Source organism: Nothobranchius furzeri, chromosome 16 (assembly GCF_043380555.1).
Source record: "Nothobranchius furzeri strain GRZ-AD chromosome 16, NfurGRZ-RIMD1, whole genome shotgun sequence".
NCBI classification, from domain to species: Eukaryota; Metazoa; Chordata; class Actinopteri; order Cyprinodontiformes; family Nothobranchiidae; genus Nothobranchius; species Nothobranchius furzeri.
Genome location: NC_091756.1, coordinates 23,815,538 through 23,832,197, shown reverse-complemented (window position 1 = coordinate 23,832,197; position 16,660 = coordinate 23,815,538). Strand labels below are relative to the sequence as shown.

The following is a 16,660-nucleotide window of genomic DNA, read 5'->3' as shown; positions in this document are numbered from 1 at the left end:
TGGTGATGAAGGTCACCAAAGCCAGCCTGAACAGGTGAGTTTTCAGCTGCTTTTTAAAGGAGTCCACTGAGTCCACTAATCTCAGGGGGAGAGTTCCAGAGTCTGGGGGCCACAGCAGCAAATGATCTGTCACCTTTGATCTTTAGCCTGGTGCTGCACAACCAGTAGGCTTTGGTCACTGGACCTCAGGGACCTGCTGGGGCGGAAGGACTGAGAACATCACCAATGTAAGATGGTGCTTGTCCATGTAAGGCCCTAAAGACCAGAACCAGGATCTTGAAATGAACCCTGAAGTTGACTGGCAGCCAGTGAAGCTGGAGAAGCGGGGTGATGTGGGTGTGTTTGGAGGACTTGGTCAGAAGCCGAGCACAGGCATTCTGAACCACCTGTCGACGGTTCAGGGAGGTATTCAGCATAGTAGGCTTCCTGAGATGGAAGAAGGAAGAGCGAACAAGAGAACTTACATGAGAGTCCAGGGTGAGAGCTGGGTCAAAGGTCATGCCAAAATTTCTGACGGAAGGTTTGGTGTGAGAAGCAAGCTGACCAAGAGAGTCTCTGACTTTGGGAACCAGCTTGTCTGGGGCACAGATGAGGATCAAAGTCTTATCGTCATTCAGCTGTAGAAAGCTCCCAGCCATCCAGGTTTTGATAGTCTAAGCAGGTGTGTAACAGCTGCAGCTTAGACATCTCACAGGGCTTAAAGGAGATGCACGGTTGGATGTCATCAGTGTAAAGATGGTAGGAGATTCCTTTGAAGGAGCTCAGGATGTGCTGAAGAGGAAGCAGATAGAAGAAGGGTAGAGGCTCCAGCACAGAACCTTGTGGGACACCATGGGTGAGGTTGATGGTGGAGGACTGAAACTTAGAGATGGCAACAGAGAAGGATCACTTAAACAGATAGGAGAACCACTCCAGAGCAGTTCCTGATAGGCCTACCCAGTCTCTCAGCCTCTCCAGTAGCAGGTGATGGTCAACAGTGTCAAAGGCTGCAGTCAGGTCCAGCAGGACCAGAACAGAACAGTCCCCTGTATCACTGTGAGTCAGAAGGTCATAAGTGTAACAACTTGTAGGTGGTTACTTTTAATAAATTGTCAATAGAATATAAAGGTATTTAATCAAATGTAATATTTCATAAAAGTATGGATTATTGGTATGATTGAGCCTTTAATATTCAATAGCTGATGAAACTAGTTACTTTGGTTAATCCAGGGAAACAACACTTTATAATAATTTGACACAGAGACAAACAGTATAGTTTAAACAAAATCAATTTATTACTATATCGATTATGATGAAAGGCAAATGATTATGAATGGTGATTCACAGTGATATCAAATGAGACAATGAATGAACTCTGATGAAACATGACCTGGTATGTATCAGAAAGGTGTGATGTCTGGGTTTATAAAATAAATTTGGCTGTTTGTTGGATGTAATTTAACAAGTTATCAAGTTTATATCAGCCACTCTGATGCCATTGTTTAGTCTACGTTCCCTGGATCATGGAAGCTCCCGGAGATCGGGCCTGCAGGCGACGCCGTCTGTTAGAGCGAGTGAGTGGGCTTCTGATGTATCTGAAGATCGTAGGCACCCTTAGCATATGTACAGCTGGTCAAAAGATACTTCCTACGTGGCTTCTGGCAGACCATTTCATGTCTGATGAGTGGGTGGTGAACTGAGCAAATACTAATTGTTGATTCAAAAAGGATGGTTCATATGCTGCTAAAATTATTCCACTGAAAAATCTGGTTTGATTCCCCACAGGATGGTCATTTAGCATGAGCTGTGAGCTTTTGCTGAACTCTGAGCTCTGGCAGAACTGGCTTGAATAGGAAATGAGTTCACTTTTAATGAAATGGTTATTTATCAACTTTGACCAACCAGATATGAGAAATGTGTAAAGACGTTTACCAAGACCCTTAGGCGCTCCCCTCTCTGTGACACTTAGAAAGTTTTTTTTCACCTAAAATATGGAGTACGTCTGTTAAAAATTAATTTGTTAATACACTGATATTATTATGTGAATGTAACTGATAGATAATTGGTGATTAGGCAAGGCAGCTTTATTTATAGAGCATATTTCAAGCACAGAGGCATATCTGTGTGCTTTACAATTTTCAGGACATGATATGAAAACACATAAAAACACAAATTAAAATGCACACAAATAGAATTGCAGTTTTGAGCTGAAGGAGAAGACAAAGCTACAGTGCAGATTACAGTGGAGACAATGCTGCATAAGAAACAATGAATTTAAAGGCTGATGAGTACATTAGGGTTTTTAGTTTTGTTTTAAACAACACTAGGGTTGGGGCACATCTGAGGTCATGGAGAAGCTGATTTCACATGTGAGCAGCATAGTAACTAAAAGCATCTCCACCATGTTTGGTTCTGACCCGAGGTTCTACCAGCTGATTGTTTCCTAAGGACCTGAGTCCTATTGGGTGTATATACAGGAATGAGATCGGACATGTATTTTGGTCACATGCCATTGAGTGATTTATAAACTAGTAGGAACACTTTGAAATCTATTCTGTAGTTTACTGGTAACCAGTGTAGGGATCTAAGAACAGGAGTGATGTGCTCCTTTCTCTTAGTTCTTGTTAAGACTCTAGCAGCAGCTGATTTAGTTATAGCCTTAAAATGTGCATAGAAGCTCAGGTCAGAGTCAATAAAAACACCAAGATTTCTAATCTGGGGTTTCTTCTTTACTCCCCTGGAGTCCAGCTGAGCACGAACATCTATCCTAATCTTCTTGTTGCCAAAGAAAATAACTTCAGTCTTGTCTTTGTTTAGTTAAAGGAAGTTTGACTGCAACCAGTTGTTTACTTGCTCTAGGCACTGACAGAGTGAGTCCAGTGGACGACAGCCACTAGGTGATAGAGCTAGGTATATCTGGGTCTCATCAGCATAGCTATGATAGGCTGTGTTGTTATTAGGTATGACCTGACCCAAGGGGAGCATAAAGAGATTAACGAGTAGTGGTATTAGAATTGAGCCTCAGGGGATCCCACATCTCATGGTGATCCACATTAATTGGTAGTCCCTAATAGAGACAATATAGCCCCTGTCTTTGAGATAAGATTGGAACCAGCAAAGCACTGTGCCTGATAGTCCTACCCAGTTTGTGAGTCTGTCCAGAAGGATGTTATGATCCACAATATCAAAAGCTGCACTGAGGTCAAGCATCATCAGGACAGATTCTTTACCTGAATCAGTGGTGAGACAAATGTCATTTAATACCTTGATCAGTGCAGTCTCCGTACTGTGGTGCTGTCTAAGACTGAAGACCGTCCATAATGTTATTTGACTCTAAATAGTGGTTTATTTGGATCATTACTGCCTTTTCAATGAATCACTTTAGATAGAACATGCATTGTAGATAACACAGAATATGATTGCAAACCTGTAGATTGAAAGAAATCCTTATTGAAGGAGGAAAAGTCTTGTCTTCTGCATGGACCTTGGAGTTGCAGCTCAGATAAGGGAGTCAGGAGGAGGAATTTGTTATTACTACCTACTGAATGGTCCCTCCGACCACCACCAGAAGGCAAGGGGGTTAAGTTGCCCAAGGACACAATAACAGCGACAGACTGAGCGGGGCTCGAACCTGCAACCTTCTGATTATGGGGCGAGCACTCAACTCTTGCAAGAGATGGTTAAGCAAGGAATTGTTTTGGCACAGGGAAGAACACAACATTCCTAGCAGAAGAAGGCTGCTGGACACCCGACTGTCTATTTGTCCTCTGACATTGCTGTGGACAAATACATTTGTTAGCCTTTGACAACATTACTAGAGACCTTAAGAAGAGCTATTTCAGTAGAATGAGCTCTATGAAAACATTACTGGAAGCTATCATAGATGTTATGTTTATCAAGAGCAGCTTTGCTTAGCCACAACCTTTTCCAAGATTTTGGAGATGAATGGAAGTTTAGAGATGGGTCTGAAGCTGCTATGGACAGAGGCGTCAAGACTCGTTTTTTTTTTTTTTTTAAGAAGCGGGTGGATTACAGCATTCTTAAAGTAAGCAGGGACCTGACCAGAAGCCAGAGAAGCATTAATTATAGAGAGCACGCTGGGACGGATGGACTGAAAAGCACTTTTAAACAAAGATGAGGGTAAGATGTAGAGGGGGCATGCAGAGGTCTTCATAGAGTTAACTAGTTTGGTTAACTCAGGCAAAGAAACAGGAGCAAAGCTATCTAGGATGATGGGCCTGGTTGGAGTTGGGAGAGGCAGCGATAAGGCTGAAGGAGAGATGCTACATCTAACCTTATTGACTTTGTCCACAAAGAAAGACAGAAAGTTCTCACAGTCTGTAACAGAGTGGATGGAGGCTGTAGGAGAGGCAAGAGAGTCGATGCTGCTGATGGTGTTAAACAGCACCTTGGGGTTCCCTTTGCTCTGGGACTCCAGGTTGGAGAAATAGGAAACCCTCATGTCTCTGACTGCAAAGGTAAAGGATGACAGAAGATCCTTTAGATGCAGCAGATGGACGTGGAGACAAGTTTTCTTCCACAAGTGCTTAACTTTTCTGCATTGGCGCTTCAGGCTGCGAATGCTGTCGTTAAGTTGTTTCCCTGCTCCAATTCTCTTGATTCAATGCTTGGAAGACCTATCACGCTCTACAGAATCACGCTGATTAAAATCAGGTTGAAGCTTCTTATATTTTCAGAAACCACTGTCTCAAATTCACATTCCAACTTTCACTTGAAGTATGTCAAGTAAAAAAAAAAAAAAAAAAGAACACAAAAATTGAAACCCAACCTTATTAACAGCACAAATAACCATAAAGCAACCTCTCACCTGGGGTATGGTTACATCCAACTTTGGATGGAGACTGAATCGGAAGTGGAAATCATTAAATAGTACAGCAGGGTAGACCACCTGGGGCTGCCACATGTACCTGCAACAGTCTCATGGTAGCCATGTTGAAGTTAAGGTCATCCACAAGCAAGTACCCGCCAAAGGTCAGACAGTGAGATCTAATGCATACACACTTGCACTCTGTCTGACAGATATACACACGAGCTGTTCCACCCTTAGGTACAAAATGCATGACCTACCTTTTTTAATGAGGAGGAGGGGATGCCGAGGTTATGATCGGAGGGATGTCATAATGCTAACTACCAAGCACGTTCCGAACCTGCTCTGATGATTTTCTGGAACTATCCTGGCAAAACCCTGTCAAGACCATTTAAACCATTGAAATGTCTTAAAGAAATAATCACTGCCATATTTATACTTGTAAGTAACTCCATGTTCCCCACAGAACATTAGATGTGTGCTGTGAAAGTCACTGAATAAATAAAGGTAATTCTATTTGACAAACCCTTTAATCAGTGCTGTCATGGAAATGTTTTTTTTCTCTTAAGAACAGGTTTTCCTGTTGCAAAAATACTGACTCCAATCCTTTGCAATTACAAAAATAGCAGAGGTTGCAGTTATTTCTAGTTTCAATTATGTTCTCGTTAACTATTTCCATTTATGTTGTTCAACAGTAGACTCGTTTCTGTAGGAAAGTCAAAGCCACTGACTTAAAGCAAGACTGTTTGTCTTTTTCAAGCATCTTTGTGTGGAACAAGAACAAAACAAAATTTAAAAATAAAGGGTAATCCACTAGGCCCTCTGATTCGGGCTAGTATGCCCCTGTATGACCGGTGCCAGAGCTTGCTCTGCATTGCCGGCAGTAAGTCAGCTTGTTTCCCGTGAAAGTTGGGCTCTTTCTAGGCTGCCCTTTGTCACTGTTTCTGTTCATAACTTTTATGGACATGATTTCTAGGTGCAGCCAAGGTGTTGAGGAGATCTGCTTTGGTGGTCTAAAGCCTAGTTCATGCTTCTGCTTCAGACACTAAAGACCTTCCACCTTCAGACACTCAACGCCAATATCCATCTTTGCGAGGACTCTCCAGCAGGCTCGTAAGGATGGACGGAGTCGAACACACTTTTCAAAACGTATGTCAAATGAGAATGAGAACGCAAGCTTGTGATTGGTCAGGTCGCCGCTTCCTTTAATTCGTCAACAACACCTTCATTGCGACCTCAAAAAAATAAAGAGAGCCGACAATAGCAGCAGACACAGTGCAGCTTAAAGAATACCTCTCAGAAAAAAATCTAAAAATATGAATGTTTTATTTACACGTGACTGGAGGAGTAAGTGTTTTATTTGTGGATGGACATGGCAGGAAACATGGGTTTAGAGGTGCCGAGCACATGAAGAGGTGGAGAGGAATGAGGGACAAATTTGTCTGTGTTGTCAAAAAACACAAGACAGACACAATAAATGCACTATCTTGGACCAGATACATGACAGAATACCCCAGAAAAGCACTACGCCTTCTGTTGTCCTGGCGAGGAATTGCTTTGCAACAGACAAAGAAGTCCAAATGCAAAACATCTCTGTCAATGTGTGTGTGAGGAGCTGATGGAGAAGCTTAAACTAGGCTTAGGAATCAGATCTCTGCATTTAGCAGATTATGTGGTGCTGTTGGCTTCATCAGACCGTGCTCTCCAGTTTTCACTGGAGCAATTTGCAGCTGAGTGGTGAAGCAGCTGGGATGAGAAACAGCTCCTCTAAATCCAAGGTGGTGAAGGCTGGAAAGTGAAGCTCTTGATTTAGTGGTCAATCTACATTTCTACCCTCACCTATAAGAGGTTTGGGTCATAAGATTGTGGATACAAGTGGCAGAAATTAAGTTTTCTCCACAGGGTGTCTGACATCTCCCTTAGAGATAGGGCAAGAAGCTCTATAATCCAGGAGAGGCTTGGAGTAGATCTGCTCCTCCACATCGAGAGGAGCCAGTTGAGGTGGCACTCGGGCATCTTGTTAAGATGTCTCCTGGATGCCTCCCTGGTGAGGTTTTCTGGGCACGTCAACTGTGAAGACACCAAAAGAAAGACCCAGGATCTGCTGGAGGAACTATGCCTTGGGATTCCCTCGAAGGAACTTGCCTAACTGGCTGGGGAGAGGGAAGTCTGGGCCTCTCAGTTTAGGCTACTGCCCCCATGACCCAACACTGGATAGGCTGCTGAAAATGCATGAACAGATGGATGAAATAGATCCATCTAAGATAGATTAAAAGGGTAAATAGGTGTGTTAGAGTGTAAATTTCGTCGTCGTCGTCTTCCTCCGCTTATCTGGGTCCGGGTTGCGGGGGCAGCATCCCATCTAGGGAGCTCCACACCGTCATCTCCCCAGCCACCTCCACCAGTTCCTCCGGCAGGACCCCAAGGCGTTCCCGGACCAGATTGGAGATGTAACCTCTCCAATGTGTCCTGGGTCGACCCGGGGGCCTCCTGCCGGCAGGACATGCCCGAAACACCTCCCCAGGGAGACGTCCAGGAGGCATCCTGACCAGATTCCCAAACCACCTCAACTGACTGCTTTTGATCCGGAGGAGCAGCGGTTCAACTCCGAGTCCCTCCCGAATGTCCGAGCTCCTCACCCTATCTCTAAGGCAGAGCCCGGCCACCCTACCGAGGAAACTCATTCCGGCCTCTTGTATTTGCGATCTCGTGCTTTCGGTCATTACCCAAAGCTCATGACCATAGGTGAGGATTGGGACGTAGATCGACCGGTAAATCGAGAGCCTGGCTTTCTGGCTCAGCTCCCTCTTCACCACGACAGATCAGCTCAGCGTCTGCATCACTGCAGACGCCGAACCAATCCGCCTGTTGATCTCCCGATCCCTCCTTTACTCACTCATGAACAAGACCACGAGATACTTGAACTCCTCCCCTTGAGGTAGGACCTCTCCCCCGACCCGGAGTCTGCAAGCCACCCTTTCCCAGTCGAGAACCATGGTCTCAGATTTGGAGGTGCTGATCCTCATCCCAGCCGCTTCACACTCGGCCGCGAACCTACCCAGCAAGAGCTGAAGGCCAGAGCTGGATAAAGCTAGGAGGACCACATCATCCACATCCACAATAAGCAGAGATGAGATTCTCCTGCCACCAAACTTGACACACTCCACACCACGACTGCACCTAGAAATTCTGTCCATAAAGGTCATGAACCGAACCGGTGACAAAGGGCAGCCCTGGCAGAGTCCAACGCTCACCGGGAACAGGTCCGACTTACTACCGGCTATGTGGACCAAACTCACACTCCTCTGGTAAAGGGACTGAATGGCCCTTAACAGAAAGCCACCCACCCCTTACTCCTGGACCGTCCCCCACTGGGTGCCCCTGGGGACACGGTCATAAGCCTTCTCCAAATCCACAAAACACATGTGGATTGGTTGAGCAAACTCCCATGCCCCCTCCATCACCCTTGCAAGGTTATAGAGCTGGTCCACAGTTCCACGGCCAGGACGAAAACCACATTGCTTCTCCTCAATCTGAGATTCAACTATCGATCGTACCCTCCTCTCCAGTACCTTAGAGTAGACCTTTCCAGGGAGGCTGAGGAGTGTGATCCCCCTATAGTTGGAACTCACCCTCTGGTCACCCTTCTTAAAGATGGGGACCACCACCCCAGTCTGCCACTCCACAGGAACTGCCCCCGATGACCACGCAATGTTACAGAGACATGTCAACCACGACAGCCCTACCAAATCCATAGCCTTGAGATACCCAGGACGAATCTCATCCAGCCCCGGGGCTCCACCGCTGTGTCGTTGTTTGACTACCTCAGCAACTTCTGCCCTAGAGATTGGACAGTCCATGCCCAGGTCTCCTGGCTCTAGGTCCTCCTCGGAATGTGCGTTGGTGGGATTGAGGAGCTCCTCAAAGTATTCCTTACACCGCCCGACTATAGCCCCAGTTGACGTCAGCAGCTCCCCATCCCCACTGTAAACAGTGTGAGTGAGTTGCTGCCTGCCTCAAAGTTTAATTTCATTCATTAAAGAAGCCAAGCTATCCAAACCAACCTGGTCCTATGTGAGAATCCCTGATCGCTACATGTCACAACGTCTATAACTGGTTATCATAACCAAGTGAGGCTTTTAGGGGTCTAGATGTTTTTCCAGGTCCTTTTTTTTGTTTGTTTGTTTTTGAATTTCTTTAGAACAGGGCATGCCATGTTGCTTATGGAGATGTTTTAGCCTGCACCAGTGGATGTCAATCCTGGTCCTGGAGGGGCGGTATCCAGCAAATTTTAGTTTTAAGACTGCTTCAACACACCTGATTTCAATCAGCAGGTGATTAATAGGCTTCTGCACAGCCTGAGTAGCTGCTGCAGGTGATTCAATCACTGAATCTCGTGTGTTGGACTAGAGAAATCACTAAAACGTGCTGGATGCTGGTCCTCCAGGACCAGGATTGAGAACCACTGGACTGTTTTGTCAGACGGTTTGTATTACAGTGAATCTACAAGTATGAGTGTGGCTGGTGGAACTGAACCCAACTTTCCAAGTTGTGTGGTTCTTCACACTACATTTGTAATTTAACAAGGGAGCGTTAATACTTTTTGCACCAAAGTGTGACAAGAAAAAAAAAACATAGAAACAAATCTTTAAGGTGGAAAGTGCTTTTGCACAATGCTGCAGCTCCAGCTCTGTCAAGCACCAACAACAGTGTGTGTGTGTGTGTGTGTGTGTGTGTGTGTGTGTGTGTGTGTGTGTGTGTGTGTGTGTGTGTGTGTGTGTGTGTGTGTGTGTGTGTGTGTGTGTGTGTGTGTGTGTGCGTGCGTTTGAAGGGGGGTGTAGTATTTTTTTTTTTTACAAATTGCACAAAACGTCCAGCAACATACTTTGTGACAGCATTTGTGTAACTCACTGAACATTTAGGTTTGGTTGCTGTTGTTCTGCTGCTGATGAGCGTTTGCTCTAAAACAGCTGAGGAGGTGGTAACAACATGTGTCCTAAACTCCATTGGTGCTTCAGTAAAAGTCACTATTAGTAAATGTTTGGTTTTCCATGGCCTTACCTAAGTAGTTAAAATAAACCAATGCCATTTTATCTGACTCCCTGATACCAACTTCGGTCCAAAACTGTCCAGAATACAGATGTTCAGCATATCCTTTATAAGCTCTTATGGCAGAACTTTTAGCTTGTCTGAGGGTAAGCACGCTCCAGGCAGAAGATCTGCTCCTGTAATCTGTGGATTTCCTGCTGATACTCTTCAGCTTCTCGTCTCTTTGCTGAAGGACACTTACACCTTCTCTCGCTCTGGGAAGCCTCCAGGGGAAGGCTGTAGAAAAGCTGATGTTGCCTGTAGAGCTACACCAAAGGGGTAAAACCACTCCGCAAACTGACTGAGCTCTCTGTTACGTTCCGTCTTTCTGTTGTTTCTATCATTCATCATTGTTCCCTTTCTGGTTCTGCCGCTCCTTCCGAAGCTGTCTGAGGCTTTTATTTCGTTTCTTCTTGGTTAGAAGTGTGTGTCTTGAAATGACGAGGAAGTGGAAGGTGTAGCATCTAATTAGTTTGAAGAATCTTTGTGAAATTGCTGCATGTCTTGATGGTTTCACAGCTCAGTCAGCAGATTGTTGGGCAGCCACTGACTCAGCAGGTTGTCCAACACGAGGGCCTGATGGCCCATAACTTGTCCTTTACTGAGAAAACAATCTCATAATTTCTTGTTTGTTTCACCATTTGTTTTGATGTAATCGCTTCAAAAATCATTGGGACAAAAGTCAGTAAAATGCAGCTTGATTACAGAGAAAACTATGACAAATACTCTGGTCAGTTCGTTTAACAGATCTGTTTGTTAGGCTGTAAAGCAAGCTGCATGTATGTCTCCTCTCTTTGGCTGATAAAACACTGATGAACACGGTCATACGGCTCGTATAAGAGCTAGTGGAGCCTATAGCAGGGTCTTTGTTGCCATCTCTCTTCATCTTTGTGCGCATGCGCGAGTGGCTGGGTGGCAAAAACAAACACAAAAAAGCCTGCTGTCCAGATGCAACGTTAACTTTTAAGAGTTTGTGGGCAGAATCCCCGACATATAACCACTATGCTATTTAAAGACAGAGGAGGTTAAAGCTTAACATCTGGATTGAAGACAAAATGAAAGTTATTAAAAGCCCGTATGAGCTCTGGGATGACAGAAAATGGTTGGATTTGCCGGTGTTTTTTATTTATTTTTTTCACAAATCTGCTGGAGAGACATTTATTCCTATTCAACAGACAGCCCTGTGCTCTTAACTCATTCACAGTTAAAGGCTTTCAAACATCTGGAGGCCTACGATTGTTTTGTTTTAAGGAAAGTTGAGCCGATCTCGTCTGAAAACAGAAAGATGTGGTTGTGCTAATAGCAGCAGTTATTTCTGACGAGCAGAGTTACAGCATTGTTTACATCACCTGTGGATGATGGCCACAGAAAACGGATAAATCCTCACAGCGACTCAAGAGCCGCGTTAGTCTTCATTAATCTGTTTCCTGGTTTATTTCTTTATTTATTATTAATATGATCGCAGGTGGAGACGCCTGAATCAAAACGCATAAACAGCACGACTCTGTGGATATAAAAATACACGAAGATGAATGTTCTTAAAAACATCTTCTCTAATTAACAAATACTGAGTCACAAGGACTTACCTCACAAACTGCCCGTTGCTGCAGGAGTCCAGGCTTTCTTCTGAGAGTCCGTCTGTCGTTTATGGATGAAATCCCCATTAAACTTTTACCAAGCCTCCCACGGGCGAACAACCAACCGCACAGCAAGAATGATCCACCTGCTTCACTAAATCCTCCTCCAAGTGTGCAAAACAACCAAATTAAAGGCAAAATAAGTAGTTTCTTGAGAAACATAAACATTGACATCACGAAAGATCTTCCTATAGAAATGTGAATTTTTCTTCTCATGCTGAACCTGTTTTAGATCTTGACCTAAACCATAGTACATTCCACATAATGCTGAACCTTTAACCGTCACATATTTTAGGACTTTTTGCACAAATGTGTCTTGTTATGCTCCCATTGTCTGAAACAGGAGTCGTGCTAAATGAGTCCCCAAAGAATCATGGAAGTCGGCAGGCCACTGTTGAAGTTCTGTCTCATTGTTTCTTGGAAACAAATAATTGAAATGTTGTTGAAGTGTGTGAGAACACAGATCGTCATCAATCCAGTAACAGTGGGATGCTGCCCAGGTCCACTTGCCACTTGCAGTTTTTCTGAAGGAATAAATTCTGTTAGATCATTTATATTGCTGTTTTTTAGTCAAATTCAGGAAGCAAATGAACACAAAATGATTTAGATTATTTAGAGTTGGATCCAACATAGACGTCACATGAGTGCAGCTTTATTCTCTTGTTACTCTGGATAACTCTAGTATTTAGCATGAATACATCAATGTCCTCCTATTAGAGCATTTTAGCAGGAATCTGCTAAATATTATGTTACATAATATTGATTAAATTATACAATTAAAGAAAAATAATTTGCTATTGAATAAGAACATTTACAGCTAAGCAGACAGAGAACCTTCTGTTTAGAAAACTTGGATCAAACTTAACTTTGAAAGGGCACTGGGATAAAACCCATATAACAGTATGATTCGAACCAACTTTGTGTCTGGCACATAATGAGTATTATGTAGTTGAGATCAGAAAGTAGAAATTTCAAACAGGCCTTAGAGAAGTCTGATTTTTACTGAGTTAAAAGCTATTATGGAACAAATCGTCTCCAAATGCCACACATGATGCTCTGAGTCTGCAGGACCTTGACCTTGAGTAAACTTAGACTTGGTTCATACAGCAAGAAAATGATCATGATTTTTGACCCAATTCACCTCTTCCAACCACCGATAACTCAGAGATAATCTTCTCAGACGTGTGGTCTGTTGGGAATGTTCTTGTCTGCTTGAAGGCATTTTGGGACTGCTCCGATAATGGACATTCTACATCCTTTTTTTATTGTCAGGCCTGATAGCACAGTGAGGATGGTGTACCCCGAGGACACACAAGTGTGCTGCCTGTTGACTGTGTGTCGTGAGGTCATGATGGCAATAATCAGGTCAAACAATGTTGCTCTGTTGCCATGGATTTTATTGTGCTCATCGTGCCCACCTTGGTGTTTTCGGTGACGTCCCAAAAGCAAAAATGCAAAATGGAGAAAGGAACCTAAAAAACTGAAGCTTTTACTGTTTACAAGTACACAAAGATTTCTTAACTGGGCATGTTGAAGAGCAAACATTTCCCCAAGCAACTCGTTACCCACAGCTGTGTTCAATCAGAAAAGGCTTGAAAGAGCTGGGCTCAAGCTCCTTCTCAGCAGGCACCAAGTACCTGACATCTGACTAAAGCCGGGCGGACACTGTGCGACTTTTTCACTCGCAGCGTTCAGCTTCAGCTCAAACTGTACGACTTCCTCGCAGAGCAGATCTCACGAGTCGTGTGCTCACACTGTACAACCCAGTTCTCGCATGCGACCTGACTGCTCACGCTGTACGTCTGGTAGCAACACGTCGGCCCTAAAAATGTGCTAAAAATAGCAGTTTTTACTCAACACGTCAGACTTTTTTGTCTTGCCTGTTGTCCTTCGGGAGTTCTGCAGGAGGACACACAGGGATTTATGGGGGATGGATGAGGAAAACGAAATAAAGAAAGTAAATCTGTGTTTTGTGATCAGTTTAATTTGACATGAACACGACAAACACGCTTTCTTGACAATCTTTGTGAGTAAAAAAAACGTGTAGAAACAAAAACGAACAGCGTGTGTTATTAGGGAAATAGCGAGCGACCGGCCGGCTGTGATGTAGGATTGCGCGCGCATGCGCCGTGAGCGGTTCTGATACTTTTTGGATCGTAGCTGCTCGCAGCGCCGCTTCAACAGTGCGATACCCTCACGAGGGACGAGCGAAATATTAAACACACCAGAAGTCCCTGCGACCTCACGACTGCTGATCGGCGGCTGGTCACGTGGTGTTAATCGCCTCTCGTAACCCCCTGTACACTACACGACTGCTCGGCGCAAAACTCGCCCCGATGTCGTGGATTCTCGCACGACTGGAAAATCGGCTCAAAAAAGTGAAAAAGTCGCACAGTGTACGCCCGGCTTAACTCAGACAACCTGCTTATATCCCCCAAGCTCCTCCCACAGAAAAGGAAAAATAAACCAATTTTAAGAACATGCAACTTACAATGCCACTGACCATAAGAAATCTATTAGAAATATTAGATTTTTCCAACATTGACCATTTAAATAGGAAAATAAGTGAACTGTAAACGTTTACACAACGGAATGTACAATGACGCCACATCCGGATTAAGCAGAATTCGGCTATCCGGAAGTGGACCCGCTGCAGAACGCGTCAGTACTCCCCAAACGCCGTGTTGTGTGTGTGTGTGTGTATCGTGCCTGATCTGACCAACCCCACGTCATCTCATCATCACACTGTGACTTCTAGCCAGTCAGAAAGCACGGTGGTGGAAGCACATTGCACTGAGCGAGGGGAATCCAAAACCTCCTCTTCCGCCATGTTTGTTTACCCCAAGTCACATTTGATCTCGAGAGGTTTTGCACGATATCTCGTCTGACCTAGGAAAAATTGTCAGTGAAATCAGTCTGTGTGTGGTGTGTTGTCTTTGCTGGGTGGCTGGACACCGCTGGGCCAAAACTGTCATCCTTTATTGTTTTTATCGCCACATGTGGGGTCGGCCAAATCCTGCTGTACGAACCGGGCTTTAGAAGAATTCAGAGGAGCTCCTTCCAGACCTGGGTAGACTGTGCAAAATAGCATTTTGGAAATTCGTCCTTTTGGCGCCTTCTCTCTGATGACAGTCTTTAAACTGTCTCCAACCATAGTTGTAGTATTAAACTACTAATAACGCAATTCAGTTTGACATCCAGGTAGGACTTTACTAAAGATGAGCATTCGTGTTAGCCTAGCAAGCCGTCCTATAAATGTAAATGTATAGACTGGCAGAGGTTGGTCTAGATGTCTAAGCTACTGTTACAGCCTGGCTCGTGGGACTGCAACAAAAGGAGGAGGTCTGGACACAGGGTTAATGTTTAACAGTATTTTTATTAAAAGCAGACCTCTAAAAGACCTAACCAAATGCCACACAGGCAGGAGCTCCAAGAAGGCCCTCAGTCTGATCTCCTGATCTTCATGAGTCTCCAAATTGCACTAAGCAGCTTTTTTATTCTGCATAGGTGCAGCCACTCATACAGTTGCAGGCTGCGCACAACCACACCAATAATGAAGCGGAAGGGCGTCGGCCAATCAGCTGGTTGCACTGGCACAGTAAAATTAGTTGTTTTTTTTCCAGGAGGATGGCTTCTTTGTTTTTTTCTCCAGTTAGCAGGGGTTGTAACTATGGCACTGCTGGACAATAGGGCTGCACGATATTAGGAAAGCCTGCGATGCGCAATAACAGTGATTAATATTGAGAAGACGATATGACTTGATTCAAATAAACACATTCAAAGAACAAAAAATGACTAGAAACTATCATAAAAAATGGGAAAAGCAAAATTGTGATAAAAGATGTGAGGAAAGGGAAAAAGAAAAGGGACAGTGGATCGCAGGAAAAGCAGGATCGGCAGAAAGAGCAGAACAAAGCTAACTCGGGTGTTGCAAGCCATCCAAATTAAGTGGCGGGCATCTAACCTATAAGAACCCACCCGATTGGACAAATAGGTGAAGAGCTATATTTGATTTGTCAAAAGCTTCATGTGTAGCAAACATTTCAGCTGACCGTTCATTGAGGTTTTTTCTGTTCCTCGCGATATGCAAATGCCGCATGCTGGTATCGTGATCACGATACATTTGCGATGTATTGTGCAGCCCTGCTGGACATTAACTCCCCTCTAATGGCAAATGGAAATGCAGAGACCAAATCTGGTGTTCAAATCCATCGCATGCTTTGGAAAGTGTGAACATCAACTAGAGACGATGCTCAGCATAGGGCTGCGTTGTTTTAGGTTGTTTGTGTTTATTTATGTAGTAATTTATGTTTCCAGAGGAAGTTTTGGAGCTAAATTGTTTAAGTGAGAAGTACTGCTAGGCGATTTGACGATTGTAGACCGTTTTACGATCTACACATCTGACGGGCTGTCATTTTTGAGAGACCTTTTTATCACGATTCACAGCTCTGCTGTTGAATTTCTGCCTCTGAATGAGAAGGGAACTTACCTCAGGCGAATGACACGCCTTTGTTTGACCTTAACCAATCAGAGTGAGTCATAGTAATATATTAGTGCCCCGCTTGTTTTCACCTGTGTGTGAACAAACATGGATTCGGACGCGGCTGAGAGCGACAACGAGGTTTTCGTTCCAAAGACAAACGTCTCGTCCGTTATGTGGAACTGGTTTGGTTTTTCACCAGATGACAAAGAGCAGCGAAACGTCATTTGCAAGGAGAGCGTCAAGAAAAGTGATGGCAACACCACAAACTTGTTTAATCACTTGAAAAGAAGGCATCCCAAACAATACAATGAGAGCCAGCAGGCAGCTAAAGCTAAAAAGCCTGCGGCTACAGCGGCTAGTGCTTCTACCAGGCAGCAAACGCTAACACCCACAAAACTCACTCCTTACGACAGAGGCAGCAGACGATGGAACAGCGTGACATACCACTTGGTTAAAGATTTGTGTCCCGTGCGAACAGTAGAAGGAGTGGGATTTAAGAAAATGATAAAAACATTGGATCCGCGCTACAAGTTTTCCAGCCGCAAGTATTTTTCGAACACAGCCGTTCCACGCATGTACGCTGAATGCAAAGTGAGAGTTGCAGAAAATATTCAGAATGCGCAGTTTTTTGCTACCACAAGCGAT

The 16,660-nt window shown here is 44.2% G+C and overlaps 1 protein-coding gene across 7 annotated transcripts in view; it reads left to right on the top strand.

Annotated features, from left to right (window-relative positions):
• The window catches only part of LOC107388274 (zinc transporter ZIP11), a 214,674-nt gene that overhangs the window by 146,721 nt on the left and 51,293 nt on the right, over positions 1-16,660 (top strand). The gene's annotated exons all lie outside the window — the stretch shown is intronic.